The sequence below is a fragment of the Equus przewalskii genome, chromosome 12 (genome assembly GCF_037783145.1).
Source record: "Equus przewalskii isolate Varuska chromosome 12, EquPr2, whole genome shotgun sequence".
NCBI classification, from domain to species: domain Eukaryota; kingdom Metazoa; phylum Chordata; class Mammalia; order Perissodactyla; family Equidae; genus Equus; species Equus przewalskii.
In genome coordinates this window covers 20,150,676-20,158,593 of record NC_091842.1, presented here as the reverse complement: position 1 = coordinate 20,158,593, position 7,918 = coordinate 20,150,676, and positions in this window count along the sequence as shown.

The following is a 7,918-nucleotide window of genomic DNA, read 5'->3' as shown; positions in this document are numbered from 1 at the left end:
CTCATCTTCTTAGTGCATCCTCATCATCCTTCTCTCCTTTTCCACTCATATTCATTCAACAAATATTTACAGAGCAACTCTATGTACTTGGACGCTGGGATTATAATGCAGAACAAGTTAGATAATGTTCCAGACTTCATAAAGCTTCTATTGTAGTGAGAAAAATAGACAATTAGCAGGTAATTTTGAAACAGATAGGAAGGAAATGAATATGAAGATATAGGGAATAAGAGGCAGGTCACTTTAAATAAGGAGGTCCAAGAAGGTTCTCTTGTGGAGGTGACAGTTGAACTGATGTGTGAAGGATGTGAATGAGTTTTCCTTGTGAAGGTCTCAGGGAGGAGGATTAGAGGTAGAAGGAACAGCAGTGCAAAGATCCAGAAAGGAAAGGACTGGCTTGTAGGGGGACAGGAGTGAGGGGAGGGTGCTGTGAAAAGAGGTAGGAGAGCTACTCCAGAGCCAGGACCTTCAGCATGGTAAAGAGATTGGAGTTCATTATAAAGAGAAATAGGAAGCCAATGGAGATTTTTTAGGAGGATAATGACATGATAATGTATGCATTTTTAAGCAATCACTCTGGCTATTAGAGGGAGAATAGGCTGAAAGGGACAAAACTGGGAAAGGGGAAATTAGGAACAATTCCCAAAGTACAGGGAAGATACAATGGGCTAGGACCAGGGTCACCACATGGTGTTGGAGAAAAGTGGGTAAACTGAAGATGCCAGAGCCAACAGGACTTGGTGATGGAGGGAAAGGCAGAAATCAAGGACTCTTCTATACTGGTTCCTTTCCCTCATCCAAAACACACTCATACCCATGGTTTTAACTATTTTCTGATGACTAATTCTAATGGACCCAAAATCTCAAGAACAAACCTTCTGGCTAATATTTCCAACATCCAACCACCTGGTGGACAGCTCCACAGTTACCTCCAACTCAGCATATCCAAAACAGGACTCCTAATGAGCTCACGTTCTCTCTGCTCCTCCTTCACCTCCACTGTTCCCTGTCTTGGTTGACACCACCATCTGTACTCTCACCCAAGCCCGAAACCTCAGAATCATCCTTGCCTCTTCCTGATTCCTGATTCCTCATATGGAATCAGTCACTGAAACTTTACTGTCTTGCAGATTTCTCCAATCCACTCTTTCCTCTCCTTTTGCCATTGCCTTTGTGCAGACTCTCCGTCTCTCTCTTGCCTGGATTCTTCAAACCGTCTCCAAACTTCTTGCCTAGAATTTCTTGTCTCAGATGCAGAATGATCATTCTAAAATACCAGTTTGGTCATTCATCTCCAACTGCCTTCATGGTAAAGTTGAAGTTTCTCGATTTGGCCCATCAGGCCCTTGGCAGTGGTATTCCTGCTGACCTCTGCAGTGTTATAAACCACCACTCTAATCCATCTTGTACTTTAAACTCCAATAAAATCTGAACATTTATGGTTCCTCAAACACAAGTTGTTGTTTGTGCCTGTTCTCAAGTTGTTTCTTTCACCTGGATTGCTCCCATCCTCATCTACCTAACAAACTCCTATTCATCATTTATGTGCTGAATTTATATTTCTAGTCTAGACCTCTCTCTCAAACTCCAGATTCATATATTTCACCAATGACTTAACATCTCCACTTGAATGTCCAATAGATCTCAGAAACTTAACATATACAAAACTGAATTCTTGATCCTTCCCCCTGAAACTTCCCTTACCTTCAGCCTACTTATCACAGTTGATGGCCACTCCATTTTTTTCAGTAGCTTAGCCAAAAACCTTGAGGTCATTTTTAACTACTTTCTTCCCCTTTCACGCCACTTTCCATTCTTTGACTCTGTCTTGAAAACATTCAGAATCCAACCACTTCTTACCACCTCCTCTACTACCATGGTGGTCCAAGCTGCCATCATCTCACACCTGACTTACTGATCTCTCTGTTTCTACCCTTACCCCCACTACAGTCTGTTCTAAATACAGCAGCCCGAGTGACTTAAAAAGAAAGAAGTAAGATCACGTTACTCCTCTGCTTAAAACCATGCAACAGCTCCTCATTTTACCTAAAATAAAATCCAAAGTTGTCTCAATGGCCTATAAGGCCCTCCAAGTTCTCACTCCCTATCATCAATCTGGCCCTATCTGCCACTATCCCTCCCCTCCTTCATTCTACCGGCCTCTTTGCTGCTCTTCAAATATGTCAGGCCGACCCTCACCCTAGAGCCTATATGTTGGCTCTTCTCATTGCCTGGAAATTTTTCCTTAGATATCTGCTTTACTAACTCTCTCACTTTCTTCAAGTCTTTGCTCAAAAGTCACCATCTCTATGAGGCCTACCTGACTCCCCTACTTAGAATTACTACTCACATCCTTCTCCACCACAGGCATTCCTCATCCTCCTTGCCTTATTCTGCTTTTGATTCTGCCATAGTGCTCATCACCTCGTAACATACTATATAATTTACTTATTTATTACGTCTACTGCTTATTGACTCTCTCTTTACTAGGCTATAGGCTTCATAAGGGCAGGAATCTCTATTTTGTCACTAACATATCGTAATGACCCAGAACAGTGCCTGGCACATAGCAGGTACTTAACACATATTTGTTGAATAAATGAATTCTTCAAAACTTACCTCAAATATCAGCTTCTTCACAAAGTTTTCCCCAGGTGTGAATAATCCCCACTCTTCCCCAAACAGATAAAATTAACCCCTCTCTTCTTTGTGCTACCTTTGTACCTTGTGGTATTGTTGCATTTTCTAAATAATATTGTAATTTGCATGTTAGATTATGAGGGCAAGGGTCAGGACCTATCTGATTCATTTCTATCTTTGTTGTGCTCAGCTCAGGGCCTGGCACATAATATACATGTGTTATTTTGATGAATAAACTAATAAAGCCACATCAACATCAAAAGTCTGGAAATACTCTGTTGGTCAAGGTAGGGGAAAACAGGCCTGCTCACAATGGACGGGAGTATAAACTGGTCCAAGCTCTCTGAAGGACAAAGTGAAAATATCTGTCAAGTTGAACATAACTTTTGACCCAGAAATTCTACTTTTAGGAATTTATCTGACAAACTTACTCATTCACGTACTCTAAGTAGCATTCCAAAGATGTTTGTTGCAGCATTGTTCATAATATCAAAGGACAAGAAACAAACGTAATTGTTCCATCAGTAGGGCCTTAAACAAATCATAGTATATCCACAATAGAATACTATGCAGCTGATAAATAGGATGAGACATATCTACATGTACAAACGTGGAATAAGCTCCAAGATATATCAAATGGGAACACTATAATGTAGGAAAACATATATAGTATGTTAATATTTGTCTTTTAAGAGAGAGAGGAGATTAGATACACACATGCTTATATATGCATAGAATGTTTTGGAAAGATAAACAAGAAACTGAACAGTGGCTGCCTCTAAAGAGAGAACTGGAGTCTTAGAAGTCAAGGTGGGGGGAAACTTAGTTTACTCTGTATATTCAGTTACTGTTTGAATTATTTTATATTGTATGTTACCTTATCAATAATAATTTACATTTTTTTAAATAATAAAAGAAGCCTCAAAGGTGCATATTGGGCAAGAATGGAGAAGAGATTTAGCCCTCTGTTATGCCCTAGGTCACTGATTGATTGATTGATTGATAGAAAAATGTCAGATCTTTTTTAGGATTCCCTGTCCTCAATCTCTGTGTGTCTGTGTGTGTGTGCATATGTCTGTCTGTCTGTCTGTCTGTCTGTCTCTCTTTCATCTGTCTTTTTTGGCCACCTCTTTCAAAATGAGTGGCTTGGCCCGAGAGGCATCTGGGATCTTAGAATTATGGTCTGGTGAGTAAGAGGACATGACTGGGACTGGACACCTGGACCAGAAATCTGTTTTTGCCATAGAGCCACTCCTTAACAGATATGGCCATGGCTCACTGGACTGTGTCCAAAGCATCTTGATTCAGGCTAGTAAGATCCATATAGCACGTGAGAGGCAGCCAGAGATTCCTTTCAGTGGCTATATTTAGAATGGGGGTTCTGAGTAAACAGCTTCCTCCACAGCAAGGCCCAGACTGACACTATGAACATAGGAAGACAGTTTTGACTCCAAGGACCAGCACTGGCCAGGGGAGTCTGGGGTGCCAAAGGGTCAGGGCTAGCTCTAGTCCTAAGGAAACAAACTGTTTTGTCATGCAGGGAAACAAGGCAGAAACCTTGGCCCAGAGAGCAGAGGAAAGGGGAAAGGCAGGGGGTTTGCTGGCATAAGGGTTCCCAGGGCTCATCTCAGGCAGTCAGAGGAAAGCAAAGGCCCCTGGGCTTTTTGGAGAATAGAGTAAAGGACACATTGTGTGAGAAATGGCAGGGATGCAGAAAGAGAAGTGAATTAGTTGGGTATAAACTCCCTCACTTAGCCTCAAGCTTTTCTTATTCCCTTCCATTTGCACAGGCCAAAGTAGCTGTCACAGAATTGGGTCCCTTGCTCCTATGATTCCACAGATATAAGGGTCCTTAAAGATATTCTAGCCAACACCCTGGGTGATGCTAGAATCCTTCTATACTCTAGGCTCAATTCATATACTCACAGAACTAGTCAAGCCCTTGGAGACCATGGAACCTGGTACACAAGGCCCTTCTGTCTTCCACTCCAGAGAAGCAGCCCTGGAAGATTTTTCCCCATAGCCTTTCTCTGCCTAGCTCAAGTCCCAGCTCCCAGTAAGAAGCCTATACCTGAGACAGCTCCACCTTCTCCTCCTCCAGAGCCACCTTAAAGTCAGGAGGCAGCACAATGCTGGGAAGCCCAGAAAGTCCCCCAGATTCCTCTGTGATCAGGCCAGTTTTATGAAAATGGACTTTATTCCCCGAGGATTTGTTCATGGAGGTGTTATTTTGTACTTGATTACAGTTCTCATGGCTACAGGCTCACAGTGAGAAGGGAATGGATATACATCAGCATTGTCCTGTAAAATAGAGACTTGACCTCATTTATAGTCAAACATGCAGCAAGCAACTCTGCAAATGGCACAGCTTGAATAGAGTTCAGAGAGTTCTGAATGACTTAAGTAGAAAAGAACATAAATTAAAACAGTACACGTAAAGTATGTGTTCTATCCCTGGTGCAGCTTAGGTGCTTAATAGCTGTTAACCATTCCTAACAGTATTAACCTTTATGTCCAAGAAGGAGATCATCCAACTGAAAGGTTGGAAACTGTCAGCTGTCAGGCCAAATCAAGCCCATAGACCTGTTCTGTATGATTTCAGAGTGTTTAAAACTTGCTTTGAGGGGCTGGACTCTGTTAAGTTTGGTGTGCTCTGCTTCGGTGGCCTGGTTCCTGGATACAGACCTACACCATTGTCAGTGGCCATGCTGTGGTGGTGACCCACATACAAAAATAGAGGAAGATTGACACAGATATTAGCTCCAGGCAAATCGTCCTCAAGCAAAAAGAGAGGAAGATTGGCAACAGTTGTTAGCTCAAGCCGAATCTTCCTCAGCAAAAAAAAAAAAAAACAAACTTGTTTTGAGACAACTTTTTAAAACTCAGTATCTTTCAGTAAAAAAAAAAATTTCCAGTGTTAATGTCTTCCCATCAAAGGCTACCCAAAACACATATAATTGAAGAAAGTTGGGTTTATTGACTCACTGCAATAAGGGAGACCAGACAATGTGGGAAACTGTGGGGCATCTCAGTAAGAGGATGTTAGAAATGACTTCTTATAGGACTTGATCTCGAGCTTGTATTAGGTTTCTGGGGAAGATTCAAGGAAAGGGGCTTTGCTCTGGTTTGGATGCTGTGAGGAAGTGGGGATAGTTCTATGATTGGATATCCTAAAAATTTTTATCTAAAGGATGGGAAAACAAAGAGCAAGACTAAAGCTATAATTGATAAAGAAGCAGAAGTCATTTATATTAGCCAGGATGGAGACATTTGGTCATTTCCGTTGTTTGGATAATGTTCTGGTTTTTGTCTGTGATTATACATGATGACAAAGTGGTCTTGTTTTTGTCTTGATCCATGACTGTCACAGACTAGCCTTGTCTCTGTGATGTTGGTGTTCTATAAAATTGTTTATGCTCATCAAGGGAAAACAGCAGTCTAGCTGCAAGTGTCATACCAGCTCCTATTGACACCAGGGCCTCGAGGATAGTTCCAGGCCAGCTTCAGGCTGTGAGGGGCTGCTTTCTCTCTCTCAGTCTCCCCTCTTGGCCAAGGGCAGATGGAGTCAGGCCTCAGAACATTCATCTGCTATACAACTCTTCACTATTGCCAAGATTTTGCTCATCAGGACACTGTCAAGAGAACATCCATACTTAGACTAAGGTTAGTCTCTCCTTCTCCTTTTGGTGCAGGATAAGTTATCAAGTCCTCCAACATGATGATGGTTGCATTATAGCATTTAAGACTGAACAGAGAACGTCAGCCAACTGCATCATAGGAAATGACCAGAAACAAAATAGTTATTAATCCTTATAATAGGCCCTGAAGACAGGGGCCGAGATTAGCAAACCTAGGAAATGAAAACATGTCCCAAAGCCCAGCTTGTCTTTTTTAGGGACTGGAGGGACTTATTCTTTTAGCATAGTCACAAACTGTTCTACTTGATCTGTGGTATTTGTATAGGTGCAGCATGAAGTGTTTGCTAAAGCATGAATTTCCCCTTGGCTAATCAATTTAAATTTAAATTGGTTGTTGGGCTTCTGAGTGGAACTTGTGCTATTTCTGAGGTCTGCTGGGGTTAGAGACAACTTGCAGATCACCTTTTCCAGTAGTATTATCTCTACTCTAGGAAGTGTCACTCAGATAACATTCATGATAAGGGAGTAGGTTATCCTCTTCGGAGTTTTCCTGAGTGGCCTATTCTTGCCTCATTTTGGAGATTTCTGGGTATCATTCTCTGGAAAACATGATTCACTGGACAGGTGGCAGTTTAAAATAACTAAAAGGCTCTACACAATTACCCCAAATACACAGGATAAGTTAGTGTGCAGCAGGCAGGTAAAAGCCTGAAGTCTGTAAAAGAAGCAGGACCCTAGTCAGGCATAGGTTGTATTGGGAGTATAAATACCATTTATCACAATAGCAGTAGCCAATTTTTTGGACTCTTGAGGTAGAAAGTTTCCTTCAGTGGAATCACACATTTCCTTAAATAGGGTGGAGTGTCTTGGAAGAGAATAAACTGACTATTGTAGCAAGGATAGCCCCAAGATTAGTTCCCACTCCAGATGACCTAGGTTTTACTGGTAGGGTTATAATGACCTCAGCAGAAGCATTTTGTTCAGGTCCAATTTTTATAAGGTCAAACTTTGGAATTCATTATGTAAGGAAAACTTAAGGCCAGAAAGGACTTGTAGAAGGAAAACTACCTTCTGAAGTGTTTGGAGCTATTACATTTTGTCGGCAGGATTAGGTGGGGAGGTAACAGATCCAGCAATGAGTTAAATTCAGAGCAGTAGCTAAGGTCTGAGAAATACGCATCAGTGTATTTTTTTCCAATAGCAAAAGAAGACTGCAGGGGTCAAAAGTAACCATAGGAAGACAGGGAAGATCATATTAAGAAAACTTTTAGTCAGTTAAATAGGGTGTTAAAGATAATAATAGACAAGATTTCTAGGAGAACAAAGGGTATGGAAAAGGATATTAAGGAAGCAAAAAATTAGTCTTGTTCTGTTGTCTTCCGCAGAAGCTGTTCATGTGTGCACTTAGCTCTTGTTCCATCGTCTTGGACAGAAGATACCCACAGTCAGCGGCTTCGGAGAATCGCTAAGAATCCTCAGTTTGGGGTCCCCCAATGGACTGGATGCTCAGTACTCAGGAGAAAGTAATGTATGTCTTTTTAGTTGGGAAATATGAACGCAAGCATCAGCAACTTGGAGTTTCATTGTTGTGTCAGTTATCTGTTAAAGGTTCTTTTTGTAGATGCTCAAGGGCAGTTTTT